We start from the raw sequence: 27,498 nt of genomic DNA, 5'->3' as shown, positions 1-27,498 counted from the left end.
GGGAGAGTACATGAGAGGAAAGAGAAGATAAAATAGGAGGAATGCTCAAACTAGTACGTGGAAGGACAAGGGCACATAAGGTGATGCAGAAGAGGAAAGAAGGCAGAGAAGTACAATTTGAGGATTTCAGGTAGTGAGAGGAAGGAGGGATAGGGACGCGTGAGAGGGGAGAAGAGGTGTTTGCTCCAATTAGTGAAATAAATGAGGAGGAACCGAAATACACGAGGGGAGAGTGGAAGAGAAGAGCATAACTATGAAAGGGTGTCAGGGCTACAGCTAATGAGAGGTGAGTGGGGCAATGGGAGGAGAGAGGAGGGGGAGTAAAGACAAGGAGATGGAGGGGCTGCTGCTAATGAGATGGAGAACGGCCATAAGTATGTGAGGCTGAGAGAAAGAAGAAGAAAGACAGGAGGGGACAGGGCCAGACTGGCTGTAGCTGGCACTAGGCCTTTAACCGGTCGGGTGGGGGCCGGTTTTGGACCCGTGGGGGTCATTTTTGTTAGTGGGGGCTGGTTTTGCAGCAGTGCTGCAATATCGGGCCCCTGTAACAAAAGCAGCAGCAGTGTTTCCCACCAGCACCTCCTCCCCCCTACCCTTTCCCTGCCCCCCTACCCCTCAACGACCTGTGCGACTTAATTGCCAGGGCTGGTTTGCGTTCTCAGTCCGACCCTGGGAGCGGATGAGTCAATCAAGAAACTTAATGAGGGAAAAATCAACCACGGGAGAGAAGACCAACACGCTCTTCTTTCTCCCGTTTTAAAAAAAACAGAAAGAAGAAAAGGACGCCACTCTTTTGTTCTGTGGGAGCATGCTGCTACTTCCTGTATGTTGCCGTCTTCGCCTTCTTGGAATGTGTACGCAAAGGTGGAATGATAGCTGCACTTTGCAGAGTGACTACTCAATGCTAGCTACAGTTGAATGTCAGGAACGCTTGATCTGGGTTGGCTGGCCAGCCGGTCACCACCATGCTTAAACAAGCAATGGCAAAGCCAATAGGTCTGTCTTTGTCCACCAGCCTTTTGGCAATGTTTGTTTTGTAATGGTTTTATTTAAACATTTTTGTTTTTTTTGGGAGGTGGGGACACCAACATAAAAGAAAACACTGGCTAAACACAAAATGTTTCCATTATAAAAAGCACTCATTGCTTTAGTAGTCCCTGGCACTGAAGGGAACGACTTTGTGTCCGAAAGAGCAGTATGTGAAAGAGCAGAATGCCATCACTCACAGCAAAGTTAGTCAATGCTTGAAGTGAGCTGACCTATTGCTCCATGCTGTATGCTGTAGGGGGCAGAGGAAACATGTGAATGACACACAACAGGCCATTGGATGAAGAGGGATTGTTGAAAGCCCATATAATTATATGATACATACATCAGTTTAGTAAAACCAAAAGGTGTTGGCAAAAGCCATACCTAAAATCATGTGTGCCTATATTGTGGATGGACCATGATGAAAATGCAGTCCTGAAATGCATATATTTTTCAAAGCTAAATTCCATAAGTATGGGAACTTCATTACCGGTAGTTCTCACCCACTTCAACCTCAGCCAAGAAAAGACTGATGGCTCTTCAACCCAATTTCAACTGCCTATTTGAGGTCCTGTAGCAAGCTTTAGCACAGCCTTGCCAGGAGATGCTGTTACAGAAGACAAGTGAAAAGGCATTAAAATATAGGGGTTGGTGTTGCAGGTCAGGCCGCGGGTGCACTGGCTGAGTTGTTGTGCTGGCTCCCATTTCAGGACTAGCAGAGGATCCTTGTGTCAGGATTGAGGTGTATTCACTGAGATGTGAGAGGGACTCCATATTTCTTTATCAGAGAAGGTTGCATTTCAGATTTTTATGTGCACTTTCTGAAGTTGCAGTTTAAGAGGATACGCAACATGTTTTTCAAGTTAGACCCAAACAACTTATGATAAGCTTTTCCTGCATGAAGGACAAGTGATTTCTTTATCATGACACCTAGGGAAACAAGGCTGAATGTTAGATTCAGACTAAAAGAGATGCAGCACTGCTGGAAGATGAGGAGTGTATCTCACCATTCATGCCAACTCTCCATTCTTATTACATTTATCAACATTTACAATGACCGTCTACATTAAAAGCAGTATATATAGATATATACACACACACACACACGCGTGTGCACACACACACACACACACATATATATATATATATATCTGTGTGTGTATACTCTTTACAAAGAATACCCACAAGGAGAGTAAAATGCTGGTACAAAGAGACCAATGAATTGACTTCCTTTACTTTCTTTCCTACAACTTATTGTCTTAAGTTTTACCCTCTTCTCTAGATCCCTTTCAGGAGTATCTGCCTAGTGCCACACCAGCAGACGGCAATCTTTCCCCATCCGTCACCCTTTTCCTTCTCAGCCCATAAAGGTCTCTGGCTATTAATAGGTGAATCCATGTGTGCAGGCAAACCGTCTCATTTCCTGTTGTAGGCTACAAAACAATGTGTCACGAGGAAACAAGTGGGAGTAGTATGCATGGGTCAGAACACTAAAAACACCAGAGCATGGGTAAAACTATTTTGTTTTATATTAAGGTTTTATGAAGCACCACATGGAGCCTGTCACTTGCCTCAGAGAGCTACAAATAATATAGAAAACAAATGACAAAGATGTTAAAGATTATGGGAATGTGTAGTCCAACAAGATGGGCAAGTAACTGTTAGACCTGGTACCACTGGCTTGAGTCTCCCTTCCATTTTTTCTGAGTGCCTCCTCTGTTTTTGATCTGTTTGCTGGATTAGATGCTTGGGGCACTGTGCCACTGCTATTTAGTGCCACAATGCAAGTGCTCCCTATGTTAAATTGATGTATTGATTAGTGACTCCATGATTTGAATATTTGATTTACTTGTCAGACCCTAGTATAGTGGACCATGTATGCCCAGGGCTTGTAAATCTAATGCTGCTGGTGGACTTGCAGCACTGGTTGTGCCACCCACAGAAACAGCCTGTAAAGTGTGTCTCAGGCCTGCCATTGCAGAGCCTGTGTGCAATCTAGTACTGCCATGCTGACTGGGTAAGTGCACCCACTTGCCGATCCCTAAACCTTCCCTTTTCTTTATGTCAGATACCCCTAAGGTAGGCCCAAGGGCAGGGTGCATTGTAAAGTATAAGGTAGGAGATGCCCTGGTGTGTGTGTGGCATGTCCTTTTCGTTTTTAGGTCTCGCCTATGCAGTGCGCATGCGTTATATAGGAGGACCTTTAGCCGTTGTTCTGCTCTTTTTGGAAGCACACACTCGTGCTTGTGGCGGCATCCAACTTGCGGGAGCGTGCAGCAGCACGCCACAAGCATGGGTGCAGTGCTTCCAAACAGAGCAGACTGCGCGCGCCCGCAGGCACGCACGCACCTCTCCCGGTCTCTCGTTCTCGCTCTCTCCCTCTCCTCTCGCTTTCTCTCTCTCTCTCTCTCTTTTACTCCGTCTCTCCTGCTCTCTCTTTCTCTCTCTTTCTCTCTCTCTCTCTCCCCCTCTCTCGCTTTTTTTCTTGGCCGGTGCATGCCTTAGATCTTTCCACCCAATGTGTTGCCTTTTCTGTGAGACAATGCTGTCCACCACTCCATCCTTTATCCTTTGTCTTGTTTATTTTGAGAGGGAGAGTGGCGGCACTTCTCAAGAGTGACGTAAAAATAATACTTTTAATTGGAGTACCGGCACGTATTAGAAATAAGCAGATACTCTGGTACAGAGTACCAGCACTTCTCAGAAACGAGCAGGTAGTGGTAACTCTGGTACAGAGTACCCGCACTTCTACTTATCCATTTCAAGCACTTGTTACCCCTTGTCACAACGTGGAACCCCCAATGCCTCTCTCTGAGCCCCCACTGCCTCAGAAGGCTTTTCCATCAAACTGTCAGCTGATACAGACATGGGAGAATTTTCGACACTACTTCTGTCACAGACATGCCACCTTTGTGCTTCAAGGCTCACCGACACCTTCCTCGAAGCACTCTCTAACCCAAATCGTCGAGAGGCTTCAGAAATGCAGCACGTGCGGCGCCTACCTCACCATTAATTACATCTATATTTTTGAGCCACTTACCGTGCCGAACCAGTCTCACCCAACAGAAGCTCAGAATCACACGCAGCAGGGCCGCCCACACGGGCACAGAGGGTCCTGCCTGCTTTACTCGGGTCACCATCTCTGCCCCCGCAGGCTCCCGCACTCCTAGACCAGACCCCCCTCTATCGGCATCTTAAAGTCCTCTTCCTGTCCAGCACATTCTTCCTATCGATAAAAACCTTTTGCGGTGAAGGTTTTTGTTATTAACGACGGGTCCCGACTCTGTTTTTTGAGTGCTCCCCTCTCGACGGTAACTCTTTCGCATCTGTGTCAGAGTGTAACTTTGCGTGCCCTGCAACCCCCTGCCTTCCTCCTCGCCCCCTCCTTCTGTGCCACCTACAGGGCACTGAAGTGGAAGTGAAATAACAAGTGGCAGAATAGATAAGGGGTGTGTTTTTTCTGAAGGCTCCGAAAAGCACTTGTTCCTGTCCAAATGTGCAACTTTAAACAAGCATTTACAATGCAATAGGTCTCGCATTGACGCGAGTTTGAGCTATCGGCATTGCAAATAACAATGCCTTTTGTTTTTGTTTTCTTTTTAAAAACATAAATAAAAGGCATTGTAATTTACAATGCCAATAACTTAAACTCGCGTCACTGCGAGACCTATTGCATTGCAAATGCTTGTTCACTATTGCAAGGCTACGAGTCCCCATAGGCCAGAATGGGCAGTTTGATTATAACATCCTATAATCCTAACTGACCCAGGGAACATGGTAGAAATTCGAGTTTAGTATGCCTGAACTCAGAATGATAAAATATATCTTTTAGTGAAGTTGGTTTTAACATTCTGTGTTTGAAAAAACCCTTCTAGAAAGTAGGTATTTTCTTAACTAACCATCCAACCTGCCTCTGCTAGCTTGTGTATTGTGTGTCTGGTTTTGTGAGTGACAGGGGCTGGGGGATTCCAGGAGACAGGGTGAGATAGCACCTTGGCCTGAATAGGGCTGTGTCTGCCTTTCACAATGCTGGCTCCACCTCCTGTGGTGCGTCTGATGTACCTGGCCCACACTGTCAAAGGAAAGAAGACGTCCTGTCAACAAAGTGCTCCAGGACTGCACAGAACTGGTTTGGGCTAGGTAGAGGCCCCTCTGCCTGCAGAAGACAAAGGATTTAGTAGTATAAATATGGGGATCCAGACCCCAAGACTTTAGATCACTTCCGGGAACAAGACAAACCATTGCCGAGGAGAAGAACCAAAGAAACTGCAGGAGTTTGGACTGCCCCCCTGCCAGTGTGCTGTGTTGCTGGGTTGGCCTGCAGTGGTCTCTTCATTGCCAAGGAAAGGAGAAGTAACTTTTAAAAAACTCTCATCATCTTGCAGAATATTACTCCAAGGGCTTGATTTGAGCTTGCCTCCTGACCGAAGTCTCAGGGATACCAGACTTCACCCCTTCTGTTTGCCTGCATCTGGAACTTGCTGTTCTAGCTGCTACAGAAGGAAGTTTGCAACACCGACGCCGGCGAGCGATGCCGTATTCCACATCGAAGCCATGAGCGCTGTTCCAACTTGCAATGTAGACCCGCTGCCGGCCGCCGTGCCACCTCGATGCCAGCAAACAATATCATAAGCCTACCATAGCCGTGAGCGCTGCTCCGACTTGCGACATAGGCCTGATGCCTGCTGCTGTGCCGCATCGACTCCGAAGCCGACATCATCGCGGAGCCAATCGTCGACGTGGGTGGTCAAGAATCCATTGACATTGTGACATCGCATGGAACCGTGGTTTCAGCGCCATCATGATGTCACTTCCTCTCCGGTCAGGAACCAACGCCTCCCCTGCCTGCGCAAGCATCCATGTCCCGATGCATCTTCTCCCGCGAAGCAAGGAACCGACGCCGCAACGCACCAACGACGCCGCACCTCCCTGACGCCGTGAGTTGTCTTTGTTTTCACTTTTCCAAGGTACTGTTTTGACTCCGGGCCCGACGCCGCGCACCTCGCGGTCGGCGCCGTACTCTGGGGTTTCTTTGACCTTGACGTCGTGATAACTCCAGTTGGGGTTATCTGTTGCTAAAGACTGCTTTTTAAGTGAAGAACCTATGTTTGAACCATTTCTACCATCTTGAAAAATTATTACAGTATTGTGGATTTTTGTCGATTTTTGTCGTGGTCTTGTGATAAATCTATATAAAGAATACTTACTTTTATAATACAACCGGTGTGGTGTCCATCTGTAGTGTTTTCACTGTATTACTGTATGTGTTCACAAATGTTTAACACACTGCCTCTGAGATAAGCCTGTCTGCTCGTGCCAAGTTACCAAGGGGGTGAGCAGTGGTTATCCAGTAGTGTAATCCCCTTTCCCTGACTTAGAAGCAAGGAACCCTATTTGATCAAAGGTACCTACCTCTGCCAGCTTGAGACCCCCAGTTCTAACAGTAACCATGCCCAATGTTCTTCAGTCATGAACCTTGATCAGAGCAAAGTTCAATTGAAGGCGAGTCTTTAAACTTGCGCCTTCAAGGATTTCCTAATCCACTTGTGATTGGGTTCAGATCTCATGTTGTGGTTGAGGGTGTCCTAAATTCTTGATCTTCTCAGGAATCTGTTTCCATGTTTCCACCTCTTGAAGGTTTACTGGTTAATTATGAAGTGGACCATGAGAGGGGATCTCCAGTTGATGTGACAAGAGTTCCCAGTTGTGATGACATTCTGGTCAGCATAATGCTTTTCTGAACTATACAGAGGGCACTGAATATTATCCTAACATGTACCGAGAGTCAGAGGAGTGCTTTAAATTCACCTTCGATGTGGTCATCCTGTTGTATGTTTGGCAACATTCTGTGTGTCTGCTTCTGTTTCATTTGTAGCATGACAATGAGATTCTTGGGAGGGCTGTGCAAATAATTGGATGGTTGTCCAGACATGAAGGGGAGTATTTATAAGTCCGTAACGCCAAAGGAGCGTCTCTTTTTTTGACACTCCTGTGGCGTTGCTCCATACACCATATTTACAAGGTGGCATTAAGCCACTTAACAGGGCTTAACTCCACCTTGTAAAAATTCCCCTTTCCACAGCAGTCTGCTGCGTCAAAGGAGTGAGCAATGGGTGTTGCAGCGGGCATTCCACCGCAGCACTCATTGCTTTTTGGCACTGCCCCATATTTACAAAAATGGGGCAGCGGCAAAAATGAAGACCATGTAAAACCTGGTCTTAGTATGGCGATACGAGGAGAAATTAATAGTTTATCTTCATATTTTGCTCGAGTTACTGTCATCATATTGTTCGCCCATCTCTGTCATAGGCTGTACCATCACCAAAAAGCTTGCACATGCATCCATTCAATCCCTCTTTAGATATGTGCAAAATAGGTAATTTGTAAAGGCAGTGAATTTAACTGGTTGCAACATTTGTTCAGAGCTAAAAGTCATGATAAAATAGCATTGCACAATCCATATATGCAGCTCTGCAGAGAGCAATATGATATTTGCTCAGCTTGTGGAGGGAGGGTAAGGGCATAAAAACTCCCTGAGGCTTTGTCTCTCATCAGAGATGGCCCCTCTCGTCAATCAACAATAGTAATAAATAGCATATTAAATTCTGTTCAAGTGCATATTTCACTTTCTATGTATTCAAAGTCATAATCAGGTTTTGTTTATAGCTTTGAGGTTTATACCTAAGTTGAACAAATTTGAAGAAGCCTCTCTAAATGTATGTATGAATACATGTGAAGATTTGAGAACATCATTAAGCATTTTAAAATTTAAAACACTTAATTTAATGCTAGTTTTCATCCTTTTTAGGCCTGGTTGTACACTGCTGCTGTCACCAGACCTTTTGTGAACAACAGAAAAAGAGCTTTCGGAAGCACTACTGAGTTAGGTGGTTTAGCTCCACCCCCTTGTTGACACCCTTGAGTAAAGCATTTGCTTACACAGTTGTGTTCTTTCTCTGAAAAAGAGTTCATGCATTGCATTTTTTGCCTTGTGGCAAAGCGTATGCTCAACAGAGTAGGATTCAAATGGTTATGGTGAAAAGCCAATGAGAGAGGCGATATGCCTGGTCTGTTTACTAAAGAACAGTTACAAACAAGACTGTGGTTCTAACATATTTCTCATAGGCAGCATGTGTCAAAGCCAAAAGGCATTTTAGGGTTGGTTGTTTTAGACTGTGTTAAAGTCTACAGAGAAGTATCACATGGAATCTCACAGATTACTGTTGTAGACAAAAGTTGGGGGTAGAAGATGCGCAGTGTGATACTCCTTGTTAGGCCCTCTTAGGAGAGATAGCATCATTTTGTTTTGCTAATTGTGCTGTTAATTAGATGTTCACATTTATGACTGTATGTCTGATGGGTGATTTGTGGGAAATATTATGCTCCATGCAGTAGGCCTAATCTAGTTATGTGGCACGCCAATGCAAAGGCTAGAGGGCAGATTGGTTTACTAGGAGACATTCTGTCTGATGTCATAGGTCTGATCTGTTTATTATGAAACGGTTTGTCAACGACAGTAGGCAGGGCTTATTTATTATGAAACGTGTTTGTTGAAGCTAATGGGCCTTCAAGGGTAGACTGCTATTAAACTATGTAAAAGGCTATGGAGCGGTGTTTTGTTAATTGAATTCTCTTTGATTACTGTGCTATGCAAGGGATTTGGTGTTGGTAATTCCATTGGACAAATCTTGGGAGCAGAAGAATTTCCTTGTAAACCACTTAGAAGGAATTATATCTTGTTTTGCCAACTGTAAATGTGTATAGTATTTTAATTGTATGACTGTATATCTTGCCTTGTGGGAAGGCTTACCCTCAGTACTGTAGGTCTGAGTTGGTTAGGGCGACAAGTCAATGATATAGGCAATAGGCTTCAATGGTTTATGGGGAAAGCGATTGGAGGCCATAGACGTGGTCAGCTAATTGTTAAAAGTTACAGCAAAGTCACCAGCTAAAAGCACTGATTAAAGCCAAAAGGATTGTTTTAAAACATGTTAAAACATTTTAACAGGTAGTCTGTTACATGGGATCTCACAGACTATCTCAGTAAACAAAGGTTTTGACAAACTCTGGAGGTCAAATACTTCAATGCGATAAAACCTACTAAACATTAAACTTGACAGGCTTAGTTGTATGCGAGGCTCTTGTGATAAAAAAAATCATAAATGTGTATATAAATAAATACCTATACATTCATAAATGGGCTTTCTGTTAGACCGCTTTTGCTTTTGTCCTGTTCAAGTGGCATTCAGACTTTTCTTCTATCGATGATAAAATACAGTATGGAGTCATGAGTCATCCCACTTCAGTCATTGCTTCTCTTGCCTTGTAAATAATGATGTTTTTTCTAATTACACATGCACATCTGCCTCAAAATGAATATGATTGTGTACCAGGAAAGCATGTGCAAGCATGTGTAAGTCAGTGGATGTATGACTGGATGCTTAACTGAGGCATTCATGATGACTTATTGAGTGCCTAAACTCACTAGTGACCAAAGAAGCATGTTCAGTTTTAATCTAGACCTATTGTGATTGCCAGTGCTTGTTTAACATGGGCTAACTCCCTGTATCCCTTAGCACACAACATACTCAAGCTCTCCACACCAATGTATTCAAATTTGGAAAGCACCTACCGTGCATGTGACCCTAGTACAGCCTTGAACAATAATGAAAGGCGACCTGGAACTTTCTGTTAAAGAACACTTTAAAGAGATCTGTGTTATCAGAATAAATACAATCATTTTTAATTTGTATGTGTTAAAGCTGACTGTTGGAAATGGGGATCTCAAGTTGGCAGTGATATGCAACCTGTCCAAGTAGGGACCCTTCCTTCTAGTCAGGGTAAGGGAGTTACACACCCAGATAACCCCTGTTCACCCCCTTGGTAGCTTGGCGCGAGTAGTCAGGCTTATCTCAGAGGCAATGTGTAAAGTATTGGTACATAACACATACAGAAACACAGTGAAAACACTACAAATGGACACCACACCAATTTAGGAAAAATAAAGCATCTTTATCTAAGTCAAAAAGACCAAAAAGGAAAAAAAATCCAACATATGCAATGCAAAAATATAACTTTTAAAAGTTTTAGCATTTCTGCCGATAGGAAAGTATGGATGCTGTGATTTTACACAAAGTACCTTCAGATGCATCAAAATTCTGAAGGCAAAACAGCAGCAGAGGAGGAAAGCATCCGAAAACACAGTGGTGTGTCGGTTCCTGAGTCCTTGGGGAGGAAATGCGTCAGTTCTGCTGCACGCAGGAGAAGTGTTGCATCGAATCCGGGCTGTAGGGGGAAGCGAGGCATCAATTCCAAGAAGGTTCTGGTCTGCGGGTGATGCGTCGGAAAAACTTGCCTCACAGGTGCAAAGTGTGGAAATCTGGATGCGCTTGTGGTCGATGCGGCTGTGGCAAACAAGCGCTGCGTCAATTTCTTCAGCTGTGGTCCCAAGATATGCCGATTCTTTCAGCCGCACAGCAGGGTCTGTGTCGGAGTCAGTGTGGTGGTCTCAGACTTCGGGGACAAGTGCGCTGAACTTGGGCTGTGGTGGTTTCTTTGGCTGCTGGCAGGCAATGCATCGATTTCTTCAGCTGCATGGCAGCAGTACATGGAAATTCTTCTCGCACAGCAGTGCTGCATTGTAAAAACAGGTGCTGGAACAGCGATGCATCAATTTTCAGGTTTCTTGTAGTTTTTTGCATCAGGAACAACATCCAAGGGTTCCAGAATTGGAATTATCACCACAAGGCAGGTCAGAACTCCCAGCAGTTGAGTTCAAAGATGCTACAGGTGAAAGCCTTGTGTTCCTGCGACTTCTTAAGAGGAGGCAAGCTCTACTTCAAGTCCCGGGAATCTTCTCAATAAGGATACTGCAAAGTAAATGTCCAGTCCTTCCCACTGCCCACAGACAGGAGCAGCAGCTGCAGGTCAACCCAGCAAAGCAACACACAGCAAAGGGGCAGTACTCCTCCAGACAGCTCTTCAGCTCTTCTTCTTGGCAGGGTCCTCTTGATCCAGAAGTGTTCTAAACGTCTGGGGTTTTACTTCCAATACTTATGCCCTTTTTGGCCTTCGAAGTTGGCAAATTTCAAAAAGAGTCTTTGTTGTTTACAAGTTCTTGCCTTTCCCAGCCTTGGCTTCAGACACGCTACAGGGGGAGGAGAAAGCATTGTGAGAGGACAGGTACATCCCTATTCAGGTGTCAGTGACAACTCCTCCCACCACTCTAACTTGGTGATTGCCATCAGGATATGGGGGGGGCACACCTCAGCTCCTTTTGCGTGACTGTCTAGAGTGAATGTACAAACAGCCCCTGTCAGTCTAAACCAGACATTTATTCCATAGGCAGGCACAGGGTGGTTAAAGAAGAAAACGCCCACTTTCTAAAAGTGGCATATTCAAGCACACAATTTAAACAACAACTTCACTGAAAAATGTATTTTGAAATTCTGAGTTCAGGGAGCCCAAACTCCAAATCTCGATCTCTTCCCAGTTGAAAGTTACACTTGTAAGATGTTACAAGGCAGCTCCAATGATAACCTATGGAAGAGATAGCCTTTCAATAGTGAAAAACGAAATTGGCAGTATTTCACTCTCAGGAAAGGTAAAGCACACCAGGACATGCCCTACCTTTCACATGGACTGCACCCTGCCCATGGGGGTACCTCGGGCCTATCTTAGGGGTGTCTTTCATGTAGAAAAAGGGAAGGTTAGTGGGTTCACTTGCCAGGTCAGCATGGCAGTTTTAAACTGCACTGACAGACACTGCAATGGCAGGACCGAGACAAGTTTACAGGGCTTCTTATGTGGATGGCACAATCAGTGCTGCAGGCCCACTAGCAGCATTTGATTTACAGGCCCTGCGAACCCGCTGTGCACTTTACTAGGTACTTACCAGTAAATCAAATATGCCAATTATAGGTAACCAAGCAGAATCACAATTTACACAGGGAGCACTTGCACTTTAGCACTGATCAGCAGTGGTAAAGTGACCAGAGTATATAAACCAGCAGAAACGAACACCAGCACACAGTTAAAAATACAGGAGGTAGAGCCAAAAAGACAGAGGAAACCACGCTAAGCCTTACACTAAGATACTGTATTTCCCAACTTCCAAAAGTATGAATAATAACATAATTGGTAACCATTGGCAAAAGTGGACATATGAAAAACTGACAGTCCTTTGTTCGGATATTTTACTAACTACAGCACGTGAATCAATCCTGGAAGAACATGTGTACACATAGAAAGCTGTTTTTAGAGTACAAAATGCCAATGTGTTTCAAAGAGACAGAATTCCTATTCACATCACATCTGGATAAACAATGATGTGCCCTAGTACCTTATGCAACAAAGAGTCTGTTTTTCCATGTGGACATAAAAAATACCCGTCCATGTGATTTAAGAAATGCCCAATCATCTTTTACCTTGACCTTAGTTACTTAGCTACTGACTGGCAAGGTCTATGAAAGAGTGGCATTGGATTAGTTACATTTGCAACTGAATGATGTAACTCTGTTTGCTCAAAGCAAGCGGGCATGAAAGCTTTTCCATTTGACCTTTAGCCCTCTCACATTTGTTTAACAACGACATAATGATTGGTTGGGAAGTGGATCACTCCTCGAGGCCGGTTGGATGGAATGGATGATGCAGAGGGGCCTTCAACAAACGAAATTGTCTTAGTTTTGAAGAAAAGCTTTCTTTGTTCCACAATGACTGTGGCGAATTTCAAGCGCATTCCTCCATTCTCTGTCCAGAAACACATAGCATGGTTTCAGGCTTGGCTCTATCCTGGCCAATCACAGGATACTTACCATGTAATTATTGATTTAAGAAATGTATATAGCACACTTACATGATGAGGCGTTAGCACGCTTCTCGTACAACTCAGTGTTGGATAACCATAGTTCTTACAACAAGAGGTTGAACAGTGATGCGCACACTATTGTCGTACAGTATTAATGACTTGCCTGTTCAGTAACACATACTTCAGAAAACATTTTGCTGGAAAGTTAGAAGCTCCCAGGATTCAGAATCTTATAGTAAGACAATTGCACACTACTTAAGGTAAAATTATTATTTAAAATGTTCCTATATCTTTTTGTCTAAAAATGAGAGACTGGTGTTCGAACCCTATTTTAATTTCTCGTTATTTAAATTCAGCCTACGCATGTAATCAAGGACATATCGTTCCTCAATTTGTTTTGGTCCACACGAGGAGCTGCACCATTGAAGAAGTGAAAAGGTAAAAAATGTATCGGGCAATTATGTTAATGTGTCTCCCACTAATTTAATGGCAGAGTGGAAAATTATTTTATCAATGCACTGCTTAGACCCTGAAGGGCACAAGGTTTTTGACAGTCTCCCAGATAATGAGGATGATGATACTGGAGATCCGAATGGATTCCAAATGTACATTAAACATTAGATCATAAGTTTCTCATAAAACAAATTAGCACAACATTAGAACATTATTATTTTGTGATGAAATTCTGCAATTAAATTTTGGGAAGGTATGTGAAGTAAGGCGAAGGGCAAACCTTCACTGACTGAAGTAACTGAAAACACAAAACACATTGAACAATCTTTGGCATGCGGAGAAGCTGAAGAGGGACTGCTCCATTAAACCACATGAGAAGCTGACTGATTCAAAGAAAAAGAGGATACAAAAGTAAAGGATCCAAGATGAGGCAGAGGGTCATGTTTTATGTGTGGGTTTCACGAACATGCTGATTCAAAAGAACGTCAAGCTCGAAAGTCCATGTTTAAAGTTTGTCATGCAAAGGGAAACTGTGAAATGTGGTAGCACAGAAAAAAGTAGGGAAAATCAAGAAAGTTTGTGAACAAATGTGGGACATAGTATTTCAAATTAAGTCTAACGCAACAAAATGTATCCCAGGGATGCACTTCACATTAATAGGAAGAAGGTGCAAGTGTTAGTGGATTCTGGGGGGTGGAGGATTTTAATGTCTGATGAAGTATACAACCACAAATTTAAAAATGTAATCCAGCTATTGAAACTGGATGTTCGTCCAGGAGAGTATGCAGTAGAGTGTGCAGCAAACCACACACAGAAGATTTGTTTCAAACTGATGTTGATTGCAGAGGGAGGCAAGGCAAAGAAAAGGTATATGACCAGAGAAGGGGGGAGAGTGTATAGGGTTGGCATCTTCAGACAATATCGGAAATACTCCTGGATCCCGGCTCAAAACCTCCTGTGAGAATCAGTGATGTGGGATGGAAAGAGAAAGTCTGTGAAGTCAGCATCGTCAGTGTGGCGCTGGAATTTTGTCAGGCATTTGGAAAGGAATTAGGGTGCTTAATATTATGTATAACATTGAGCTGAATCCAGGACTGACATCTGCAGGTAGCAAAGTGAGTAGCATGTGATTGATTAGTAGCGAGAGATGCTTTTTCTAGTTAACTTGAGAAATTGAGCACTTTGAGGGGTGATCAACCCAGTTGAGAGGTCTGAATGGGTAGCCCCAGTTGTGGTGGCCTAAGGCATCCGGCAAGGTTTGTCATTGCATAGAACGAACTCTCAATAGGTGTGCTGTAGCTTTGCATAGATAGCAAACTCTCAATAAATGTGTTGTAGTTGGCAAGTTTGTGCTCATCAATATACTGGAGTTTACCTCATCTGTTGATGATGCAAATGTTTTCCCCACCCTAGATCTTACATCAGCGTATCATCTGGTGAGGCACATGATAAATAAAAACAACTGTATTGCTTTTCTGGCGCTGTTTGGAATAATTAGATTTAAGACAATACTGTTTAGGTTAGTCTATGTGACATCAATTTTTCAAAGCATGATAAATTGATGAACAATTTATTGCATAACTATCCAAGGGGGAAATATTATCAGGAAGACATACTGATTTAAAGCTGGGTGGATGCAGAACACGATAAAATGGTCAGAAAAGTTTTAAACATTTTGAAAACAGGGGGTTACATTTTTAAAGACAAAAGAGTGAAATAAAATAATTGAATCATGTTATCTATAGCAGTCGCATTCAGCTCAAACCAGAGATTGTTGATAACACAGAAAAATAACATTCCCCTACCAAGAAAGAGGAAGTATCAGCATTTGCAGGGGTGGTGGAATTCTATTCTAAGTTCATTAGCAATCCTACCTGCAGAACCACAGAGATCAGGGAGTTTCTAATGAAGGGTGTGGATTTCACACAGGCATAGTTGCGTAAAAAGTTAAAAGGCAGGATCAATATTTCCGTGTCCTAGTGCAAGTATTTTATGAACATGCTAGTGCTCATGTATGACTTAGCATGTATTGATATGGTTCATGAATGAATTGAAGTAACGTTTTTACTTGCTGATTTGCTGTAATTTTGATCCCCTCATCATCCGCAAAGCTTGGTTTTAACTGGGCCCGTTTGTGGGTCCCCATTGGCTGTTTCTCAGTGTAACCCCCTTTGATAACTCTGCCTCTGTATTCTAGTGAGTTGTTTTTATTTTGTCAATGTACTTGTCATCGGCTTCTTCTGCCTCAAGGGGGGGAGGGGGGGTTGGGTGGGCTGGAAGGGTTGGACTGGAGTTGCTCTATGGTAATGGAATGTGGATCTTGTTAACATTCTCTTGGTTGAAACTAATAAACACATTAAAAAAAAAAAAAGTAACATTTTTATATTAAGATGAACTGGACGGCAAAGTTTCATGCATTTCTGAGGGCTATAAGCCATTTTATTCAATGTAGCAAAGTTGCACATTTTTGGGACTGTGCAGTATGCGTAGCCTCGTATTGAGGATTGGCATCATGAAGCGTGAATTATAGAAAGTAGTGAAGTCAGAGCTTGTTTATATATTAGTGTCTAGCATTCAATGACTTCTCACATTCTTTCTTATGCGAAAAGCCTGCCTTCTGCTCAGTAGATAGTTTTGTCCGAAGTGGCAATTTCAATCAAATGTTCACATTTCCATTGACTTGTATTGAGAAACAACTGTATAAAAGAGAATGCAAAACGTATAGATTTCGCATCATATGGTTCAAATGGATTTTGGGTGAAAACTCTGGGCCATTGAAATGGCAATTGGGGCACATTGTTTAGCTTGCTTACCGGCTATGTTTGCATTGAACGCTTGTGTGACTTTTAGATTTCCCACAGTGTTGTTTTTATTTTGCAAAGAGGAATTCATGCATGATAAAAATTATTTAATTGGAACACCTGAATTGAGGAGTTTTAATACTAACAAAAAGTGCAGCAATGTGCTAATGTCAGTGCTAAAAGATGAGGAGATAAACTTTTACAAAGCAATGAAAGGTGTAAAAGAATAGCCGAGGCTTCATCTCCAGTAGCCTCAGAGGAAAAAAGAAAAAGTAAAATGTAGTAGAAAGTGAGGAATTGGGCTTCTGGAGTGTGAGATAGTTTCAAAAAATTGTTTGGGGAACATCATTTTCCATTTATTCTGATCTTAAGCCTCAAGATGACGTTTTTGTGAGGAAGGGTTTGGGAGCAATTTCTGCATGAATTAGCAGGTGACTAGCCTGACTGCAAGAATTTAATTTTGATGCATTCTGTCTACTAGAAATGGGCGAGCCAACAAATTAAGAGGTAGAGCTGAGCCAGAGCCTACTGCCGAGCCAGAGTCTGGCTGGGCAGTTAGAGCCATGTATGAGCCGAGCCAGGCCCTGAAAATAGCCAGTGGCGGCACCTCCGCTAAGGCAGATGAGCGCCGTCCCACTGCTCAATAGGAAAACTAAAATTATAATAACGTATTGTTAGCATCATTTTAGTTTTCCAATTAGAGACAGTGGTGGGGCTGGGCACAGTATGGAGTTAATTGGTTTGCACTCCTTGAGTGCGCACAACTGCTTGGCCTGCCCTCTTGGGCTGGCCAAACAGTCATGGACACTTTGCATGTTCCCCACCAGGCTGCATCACACAGCCTGGTGAGGAACATGTAAAGCTTCCCAGTCCCCATCTGAGCATCGAGCCACGCGGTCAGAGCAATCACAACGCTGCATTGCAGCATTGTATTGGCTCAGGGGAGCCTGGGAGCATCCTACTGCCAACCGGAGCCAGGAAGAAGGTGACGGAGGAGAGACGCGAGTGGCCGTAGTAAGGTAAGTGCCTTTTTTCTCCTTTTCCTTCTTTTTTTGTTCCTGTCCCCGTTTCCCCCATCATCCCCCTGCCCCGCCACCAGAGTCGGTAGCGCCCGCTACTCAAAATAGCTGGCATCTAAATCATGCAACAAACATCATGTGCTTAAAATTAAATCAGGTATTTCTTTAACATAAAGAAGCATGTCAACTTCATGCAACATATTATTTTTTCACAGCACACACCCTGAACTCACGTATTGAAAGGTTCTTTGTTATGTGATAACGAAAAAAGAAAAACGAGGCTCTGTAAAATAAAAGTTGCCTAGAATTACACAAGCCAGTATTGGTCCCCTGTTTTTCTGGTTTCACATTAGGCAATACACCCACTAGATGGCTACCTCTTGCTTGTCTTTTTAACCCCAAAGGTTTATGTATTGTTTTCAGTTCTTGGCACTTGATGGTCTAGTGCGGGTGGCAGGCTGAAGCCACATTAAAGCTCGGATCATTTCAGACTTGTGGGTCCAAAAGGAGCTTGAGCTGAGCTAGAACAAGGACTATGGCTCGAACCTGGTTTGAGCCTTAAGTTGCTCGCCCACCTCTACTACATACCTGGTGTGTACAACAAAGCCCCAGATTGACTGCCATGAATTGTTTGTGATAATGAGATTGAGAGTAAAGAAGTGAGTGGAGATGGTGAGGAGGAATTAGTAACAGTTTGTTCAATTTCTCGAGGTCTGATTTTGCTTGAATTGTGGAAGGAATGTTTGGAGAGAGACTCATTTCTGAAGGAAGTGAAGGGAAGTGGATATGGAGATAATGTTTCTTGCAATGCTGTTTTAAGAGGTTACCCAGAATTGAGGAGTGAGTTAAAATCTGTTAAAAGCGATTTGCCTTTTAGAAGAACCCAATTGAGTTCTCTTAAAAAGTTGAGGAAGTGGTTGGTGGAACTAGCACTTGAAGGACATCTAGAAGTGTGAATGTGATTTTGATTACCAAATCAGTGACACGATATGGAAAGTTAAAGCCCGACCCATCAATCAATAAATGACGGTTTGGTAACCTGCAACTACTCACCAGTGAGGGTCTCAAGGCGCTGGGGGGAAGGGGGTGACCCCGTTGAGTGCTGGGGTCAACCAAAAAGCCAGGTCTTGCGGTACTTCCTGAACTGGTCACTGTGGGAGATTGCCGGAAGCTGGATGTACATTATATGTAGATAATTTCCAACCAAACCATGGGAGAAGCTGTCCTTGGATACTATTGGACCAATGATATTTGGAGAGAGGGCTATACAGTTTGTGTTGGTTTTAATTGATACATTTTCACAGTGACCAGAGAACTGTGTTGTGAGAAGTAGTGACACTGAAACTTCATTGATTTTCTGGCAGAAACATACAAGAGGGAAGGACTTCCTTTCATCTTATTCAAAGGCAATGGTGTTCACCTGAACTCGAAAGAAATGCAGGATTTGTTTTTGTTTAAAAAAATGGTGTACCGAAAAAGAGATGTTATGTTTTCAATCCAGAAGGGAATGACCTAGTTGAAATATGCAACAGGACCCTGGAAAGGGCATACAGCATGCCAAGAGTAGCGGAAGAAGCTGGAGGGAAGAAATTCCCTTGTGGATGTCTGTACACTGAGCTCTCCAGCATATGAAAGATCCCTTTCGAAATATTAAGAGGAAGAATGAATCTCTGCACCATGGGTGAAGTGGCAGAAAGAGAGCTGTGTGAAATGCGATCTTGACAATGGATGTGAGCAGCAACTGATGAAAATGAATCAAAAAAAGATGAAATTAGGAGCCCCAAATTGGTGTGTAGGTTGGATGTGAAAGTGCAAGATCTAAAGGTTATTAAGACTCTATTGGGCAGAAAGAAAGATTCAAAATATACAAACCACATGCAAGTGGGGACACAGTTTAGAAGTGCTGTTAAAATGGAGAATGGCAGAATTTGGAATTTGAATCACGTTTCACTTTTTAAGCAAGGCCGATCTTTTTTGGTTGAGCAAAGTTTTTTTTTCCTTTATGTGGGCCGTGTGTGGTCTCTCGAAGGGCTATATTATTCTATATCCTATATTCTTTGTTCATAATTCCATCTGAGGTCTCTAATCCAAAGTCCATACACTTGGTTAATCTTGAAAGCAAAGTTATAATTGTGACTTTTGCCCAGGAACTTCTGGATGGTGATTTCATTAAAGATATGTGACATTGCACACCTTTTCCTGTCATTATTTTGTATCCACCCTTCTAATAATATGGCTTTCAGACACAGAACATCACCTTTGAAAGATATTTTCATTTCTGAATTTAACTTGTAGTACAAGTGCTGACATTTCGTGTGATACCATACACAGGAGAGAGTGATTTGCCAACTGCCTGTAAGCACATTATTGGGGGACATTATCACAATCCTGGTAACTCCATGTTAATATATATACCATGCAGTTCACCCAAATTCACAAGCGGCAGCAACACACCTGCATCGAGGAGGAGGAGTCACAAGACTGCTTCATCAGGAGTGGTCTCCGAGTCAAACCCAGGACAATCTTTTTATCCGTGAGATCGGCACTGATGACGGCCAATGAGGCTAGAAACCCGTCTGCCTGAATGTTTAACGCCATGCAAGGACTGCGCTTTGAACTCTCTTAATTAAATCCTTTGTTTGTGCCCGGAGCTGTGTCCCGCTTACTTGATTTTCAAGGTGAGCATTTGGTGTGGAGGTATAGTCGGTCACGCTGAAACCGACAGGGACACGCCCTCTCGGTCTGGAGCTCCGCGCTTATCAGCACTTGTTTGGTTTAGTACGAGGAGTACAAACGCGGCGCCCCCCCGAGCGAAGTCATCGCCATTTGGTGTTTATTTTTAGCGAGGGGAGAGAGGAGGCAGCACGGTGCTGCCTGATAAGGGCACAAACAAAGTACAAAGTTTAGAGTGGGAACAACATACTTGGGAACTCTGAGGTGGAACCCAGTCTAACGCCAGCAAACTGGAGCATCACTTGATGTATGGAGTCTCTCATTACTAAATGAGGCACCACGATGGACTACAGTAACCACCATGCAGTTCACCCAAATTCACAAGCGGCAGCAATACACCTGCATCGAGGAGGAGGAGTCACGAGACTGCTTCATCAGGAGTGGTCTCCGAGTCAAACCCAGGACAATCTTTTTATCCGTGAGATCGGCACTGATGACGGCCAATGAGGCTAGAAACGCGTCTGCCTGAATGTTTCACGCCATGCAAGGACTGCGCTTTGAACTCTCTTAATTAAATCCTTTGTTTGTGCCCGGAGCTGTGTCCCGCTTACTTGATTTTCAAGGTGAGCATTTGGTGTGGATATATATATATATATGGAAATTGATGGGTGTTTGCGTACGTGAAGGGAGTTCTTTGCTACAATAATTGGGTCTAGTGTTGTAGTGGAAGTGTTGTGCATCAATTATTTTATGATCGAAATGATGCTCATGCTTAGTAAGCATTAACGGTAGAAATGTGCAATGAATTCTCTAGCAAGTTTGCACATCTAAGTATCTTCTTGAAGTCGTGTGGTGGGAGGATGAATGAGAATAGTCTGAATGAGAATAGTCCTTTGCGGTGGATTTAGTTAAGATGAAGAATAGGGTCAATCCTGAATAAAGCGAGCAGCGGCCAAGTTTAGGATGTCCCGCTGCTCAGCAGCAAAACCAGGGCGGTTGCAACGCCATAGAAGAAATGGACCTTATACCATTACAGCTCAAAGAGATCACACTTTAACACAACGATATGCAGACCCTAAACATTTACACATATTACTGGTTCAGACTGTCCTTTGCTATATTTTACTTTCTGTTAATCAATGGGTGCATTTCCTTATCTCTGGCTAATTTATATGTAAAAGTATGCCACTAGTACGAAAGATCACAGGGAAGCCTGATTAGATGATTTACGGGGAATGCAGGTAATTTGATGTAGTATTGTGCCTCCGGTAATATAGATCATAGGTAAGCCTTGCATTGGTCCTTAGTTATAGTTATGTAAAAATATGTCACCATTACTAAAGATCAGAGGGAAGCCTGATTAGCTCTTTAGCAAGGAAGGCAGAAAATTGCTATATAAAAGTATGTCTCAGGTACTCTAGATCATTGGAACGCTTGATTAACTCCTGATCAGGGAATACAAGATGGCCGCAAGCTGACACGAACATGGAGTTGTACTTTGTGCTCTGTCCTCAGATAGCGGTGTATAGTTTGATTTTTTTATAGGAACTGGAAATTTCAGCATTTGGGGCTCTTTCTTGCTGTCGAAAGAAGAAATTGAAGGGATTTTCCAATAATCTGCAACATGCGTGAGCAGTTGCACCAGTTTTCACGCACACAGGCATGGAACTCTGGTGGCTCAGGCTCACACACAATTTGAAGCGGACTCCATAAAAAACATGACACATAAGAATCCCCAGACCTTTGCATGACCAGAAACTCCAAACTCATTTATTGTTTATCACACAGATGAGACTCATATACACAGTCATTTCTCCAGCTATGGAAAGGGCATGTACCATGTGGACTCATGAATCTTTACGCTCCACGTGATTAAATTCCAGTTTAAGACCGCCATGGATACAGAACACAAGACACACAAGCAGGGCACTTCTGGCAAGCAAATTAGAAAAACATACAGCAATTAAGTAATTATTAAATGCATTCTGGCTCATTTAGTCATAACTATTTGAAAGATGCCCCATTAGCCGAATAAGGTGCCTCACTTTTTCAGAAAATTAATATCTAAAATCCACAAGCTACTTCAGATGAAACACACCTTGCCAGCTAATTATGAGACGATTGCATAAAACGTATCACCTGGGGCTGTACCATGATGGGCTGCGCTGGCTCATGGCAGTGCCGAGCGCTTGTTTTTATGTGCGTCCAGTGTGGAAAAAAATGGTTTCCTTTAAAAGGACAGCACAGCTTAGAAACAGAAAGAGGCAAACCCTGCTCACTGTTTGGAAATCAAGCTCTAACTTGGACAAATATGGGGTCAAATGAATGTACTTTATGCACTGCAGGCGCATAAAAACAGGCGCTCGGCCTAGCGCATTAGTCAGTGCAGCCTGTCATGAAATGGCCCCAGAAGTTTACTTTTAAGGTAATCGCACATTGGTTGTGCAGTCTAGACTATCAGGGATGATTCAAAATGATTGTAAAAAAGCGTGTCTATTTACAGTACCCCACAAGTGCAACACAGGAAACCCAGCATGATATTCAGTTTGCAATAAAGCTAAGGCTATCTTGGATTCCAATTTATTTGCGATGCCAGCACATGGGTCTTGCGCTGCAGCCACCACCCAGTACATAATGAAATGCAACACTGCCTTTATCTAAGTCAATTTTAGGGGGGATTTTTAGACCGCCTTGACTCACATTTTATGCCCGTGGACTTTGGATTCCCTTTAGTATGTATGATGAGCTGGTAAGGGAAGTATGTGAGAGTCCAAGACTGCAATTCCTTTAGATCACTATTGTTCCATTAAGAGAGGTTGAATTTGCTAGATCTTGTGTTACTCCCAATAAAACAAGACCCAATTGTGTGCAAACATTGGTAGAAAATAAGGATTTTTAGGGATGGTATTTTCATCTGACATTCTGGTATTGCTTACAGGTCTACATATGAACATTGTGTATTAGGCAACCTGCTCTTGTTGCGATTATGGTGATGCATGGATTAAAATGATACATTGTGGGAATTCACTGTATGGTAAGTGAAAAACTGTGCCCTGAGGTTCTGTCCAGTTTTTAGTGTTCGTGAACAGTGCATTGGGTGTTAGGCATACCATGGGGCAATTATGCTGCTTGGTAGCCAATGGTTACTGCTTGCAAAGAGCACACAGCACTGATAAAACATTCTTCTTTGAATAGAGTGAGTGGGAGGTACATACTGAGTTGAATACCTGGAGGGCTCCAGATATCAAAGGTAAAAGGGATGGCTGGCCGATTAGGAGTGAAGGGTTGTAAATGAAAGTATGTAAAGTTGCTGGCCTTTGAAAAACATAACAATTGTTCTCTTTTTGTACAACATCAATAGAGCTTGATTTTAGGGACATGGCTCATTATTTTTGTGGGGAAGGCTGCTAGAAGTGGTAAAAGGCAACGCTCAGCAAACAGAACCTGCTGTGCATCGCTTAAAGCCATGCACAGTTGATTCTTGTGCCACAGGAGAAGGCAGGATGCTGGGCATGGCCACGAGCACATCATGCCTCCAGAAGTCATAGGTCATGTGTAGCAGGTACTGGGGCAAAAGGGATGCCCATAGCGCATGGGCAAAAAATACATGGATCACACTTAAACCCCACTGGGTATGACTGAAGACCATGTGTAGTGGGTTCTGGAGGCACAAGGGGTGGCCGCAGGTTGCAAGTACCTATCCTCTCCTGCATTACCTGGCGGGTTGGGTTGTGTGCTGTTCTGGGGCATTCTGTGGCCAGTAATGTGCTTCTGTTGCTTTCTTCTGTTGCAAATATGAGCACTGAATGTGTGAGGAGTGTGGTGTACTGATTGAGAGCATTGCTTTGCCAAATATGGGCCCGATTCACAGAACTAATCTGAGACAAAATCCTAAATTTACAACTTTTGGTATTCACAGAAGGCATTTAGTAGTAGTAAAGTTAGGATTTTGTCTTAAATTAGGATTTTGTCTTAAATTAGGATTTTGTCTTTATTTAGTATTTTGTGTTAAATTAAACTTAAATTAAGCTTAAGTTAAACTTGTTTGTCTTAAGTTTTGTTATTAAGACAAAATCCTAACATAAGACAAAATCCTAACTTTACTACTACTAAATGCCTTCTGTGAATACCAAAAGTAGTAAGTTTAGGATTTTGTCTCAGATTAGTTCTGTGAATCGGCCCCTATATGTCTTTACATGAATATATTGCACTGTTTCTAAAACCCACAATTCATAGAAATTGTCATACCCAGTAATTTCTTTCTCTTAAGTCACAGAAATCAGGCAATTCCACCAACTGACATTTTACATGGGATACAAAAACACATTACTCTTATGTACATTATAGACTGGAGTCTGGCATTTGTGTTATCATTTGTAGGACACATGTAGCTGAAGTTTTCCTGTTGATAATAAGATGCTTCAAGTTTTTTTTCATGTGTGACCAGAGTTCTAGCCGACATGTTTATGCCTTAACTGGGTTTTTTGACGTGTGCCCTGGCTGTGCCTTGTTTGTTTTGAACTATGCTCTTGTTGTGCTGCTGCTCTCACAATAATTGAGTACTCTGCTGAACCCAATCACAAACGATTAAGGAAACTTCTGAAAACTGAGCTATTCAGACTTGCTTCCATCTCTCCTAGGTACAGAGCCATGTTTAAAGACTTTTTAGAACTGTCACGCTTAAACATTCCCTTTTCCCATCATTAACATGTATCTTTTATCATCAATTTCAGGGTTCAAAAATTCCCTAAAGGGAACACAGTGCTCTACAAAACCTCCAAATAAATAAATATGAAATATACAAGTGATAGGGTATAAGGCAAAAATCTAATGGACATTGTCACCTTAAAGGATATTGAAAGGTGGAAATATGGAGTAAAGCATATGGAAGATGACAGGTCTAGGTAGCAGTACTACATGAGGCGATGGTTGTTCAAAGATACAGTAGGATCACTGACACAACAAACATATTGTGTGGACAAAATATTGGATCAAAAATATCGAGGACTAAAAAATCAAGAAGGTAAGTGCAAATAGGTAAGTATAGATTTACTATTTTTAAATTCACATCTACGTACCTTGATGATATATATATATAGTGGATTATATATAGTAAAACTGCTTTGCTAACCTATAGAAACGTACTTTAAAAATATGTTTGTCCTCGATATTCTTGACACAATATTTTGTCCACACATCATTTTTTCAGCAATATTTTGCCTAAAGTCTAATACAGCACACTGGCAGTGTGACCAATGGGCTCTTGCATACTCTCAATGAGTGGGTACCATTAACACAATGCGAGCATCATAATGCCTTGCTGAACAATCGCCCTCCTATCTAAGACAAAACATTGCCAAGGTGAAAACAACATTTCAGCCACAATACACAAATTATTCACTCCAAACCCTGGCAGATTAGGACTATGCACTGAGTGCATAAAACATTGTGTGAATCGGACATGGCAAACATGATCTTGTTTTATTGCAACGAATCGAGCATAGGTAAATCACTTGAGATTACTGCTTTTCACTCTGTGGCAACAACCCTTGGAAACAAAAGTAATTTGTGCAGTATATGCACAGCACTTAGCAAACTCAAAGCGTATAATTTAGTTGTTTTGAATAAGAAGCCCTATTTTAACACACTGCAAAACAGTAGAGGAAACCCTTAGACAGTTTTATGAAAAAACAAGTCTGCCATTTACTCTGCACAGTGCTGGCAGCAAGCTTTATGCAAATCCGAGCCCTCGTTGTTAACTCAGCTGCCTGTCTCTCACATGTGATGAAGGAACAAATTATACATCATACTAGCAATAACAACATTGAGCATTTCTTCAGCAAAGTCTGCACGCTGAAATATATTTTACAATAATAAAATTGGGTATATAGTAAACCAATGAATGGTACTCATGTTATTACCCTAAGAGAAATTAAATTGTGAGTAAGGCCCATCATTAAACCATCCTGTGACCTTCGCATATACTTTTGAAACTTTGACTTTACCACACATTGTTTATATATATATTTATATATAAACAATGTATTTGTGGAGGGGAGAACCCTCACACCCCGAACGTACCTTAAATGCGTGGTAAAGGCATACATTATAAAAGCATATGCGTTCTAAAACATGCGTGGTTAAAAATGCGTGGTAAAAGGACAATGTGGTAAAAACCTCGCAGTAAAGGCTGTTTCCCAATGAGAACTGGGGGAGTCTCTTTAGCATGAGCAGGAAGGGTAGGTTGACTTTCTTTTATGCAACCAACCATTGTCTCTGCTCAGCAATGCCAAGAAAAAAAGGCACATGACTGCAATGAGACAAAATGTCTACTTTTGTGGCTGGAGGAAACCATTACAAATCCTTCGGAAAAGAAACCAAGACAAAATATGAACATCTGAAAGACTTTGATGGCAGTTATTGCTCTGGTTGACCACACCCTTTAACTAGGAAATTCCAGTGCTGAGTATACTTCATAGCAGACTCCCAGCAAGCAGAAGAAAACCATTGGAAAGCCATTCCTTACCTCTCTCTGCCTCTCCTAGGTTCTCTGCTCGAAATATATCTGCAAGGCAAGCAGTGAGAACAGAAGGCCATGCCCTGCCTAAGTTCTAGTGCACATCGCCGGCCACGTATTTTACGCTAGGACAAAGTCGTGCCCATACAGTAGCGCGTTTAGCACTATACAAAACTCCCCAACAAAACACAATAAAATAGAAAAACTAAAAATCTCTAGTAGCTGCAGAGAGCAATTAACGGCAGAGCAGGGTTCTCCAGGCACCCTCAGAGTAGGCCTGCCTACAACTGACTGCCAAAATGTTCTTCAAAGCCTCGGCAATAATATTTTTCTCTGCCCACACTTGTGTAACAAAATCCATGTATGCACCAAATATCAAGCATTCTGTCACCCACCCAGATCAAGTACAGGCTAATAAAACCTAGAAATAAATAAATAAATAAATAAATAAATAAATACATACATACATAAATAAAAAGTAATTACATAACAAAAAATAGACATTCTAAGAAGAAGCAGGAAACGGGAAGGGCATTGTCAAGGGAGGCCTACCTGGGGCTTCAGTTTTGAATGCCTTGTCCTGGCTGGCGACCAAGCAGAGCTCTGGGCCACTGGGTGAGATCAAAGCAGAGGACGTGACCATGGTAATTCCAACTTCTTAAGGACCAGAGCATCTCTCATGGTAGCACAGAGGAGCGACGCAGGGTGAATCTGCAACAAAGAGTAATTCTGTCATTTAAATTGAAAATAGCCAACCACGGTCCAGACCCATCAGACACCGCTGCTCAATCAATGCATGCGTCACTCGGCCGGGGAACGCGCTGAAGCCAATAACCGCCTCCCAAGGTGCGGATAAACACCCAAGCTGGTGACTTGTAAGTTTATGCTTTGCGGGAGACAGATATTACTATTTTTTATTTAATTCCGAATAGATACACACAGCAGAAGCAAGGAGCATATTGACATTCTACGCCTGCCAAAAGCCGCCTCAAAATCCAAGGACTGAAATGAGCTACAATTAAGATCTGTTTGCGCTTCCGGTGGATGATACCAGGAGGTTTCCTGAAGGGGTTGCATTTGCTGTTTCCAGGAGTGCATAATGCACCGAACAATTCAAATGGCAGTGTGCACAGTGAGACCGTAAATGATTTATTTCTCAGCAGCTACATTTGAAGATATCATTTCCATCCAATTTTTGTT

At 42.6% G+C, this 27,498-nt stretch overlaps 1 protein-coding gene across 1 annotated transcript in view; it reads right to left on the bottom strand.

Moving 5' to 3' along the window:
• The window catches only part of LINGO2 (leucine rich repeat and Ig domain containing 2), a 3,888,832-nt gene that overhangs the window by 908,592 nt on the left and 2,952,742 nt on the right, over positions 1-27,498 (bottom strand). The window contains exon 11 of the mRNA XM_085641323.1: positions 26,851-27,009. The gene's annotated coding sequence lies outside the window, so the exon portion shown is untranslated. The remainder of the gene's footprint in view (positions 1-26,850; positions 27,010-27,498) is intronic.

This window comes from Triturus cristatus, chromosome 2_2, assembly GCF_964204655.1.
Source record: "Triturus cristatus chromosome 2_2, aTriCri1.1, whole genome shotgun sequence".
In the NCBI taxonomy this organism is placed as follows: domain Eukaryota; kingdom Metazoa; phylum Chordata; class Amphibia; order Caudata; family Salamandridae; genus Triturus; species Triturus cristatus.
Note: the sequence above shows the minus strand (reverse complement) of the source record. Positions and strands in the feature narration are given on the sequence as shown.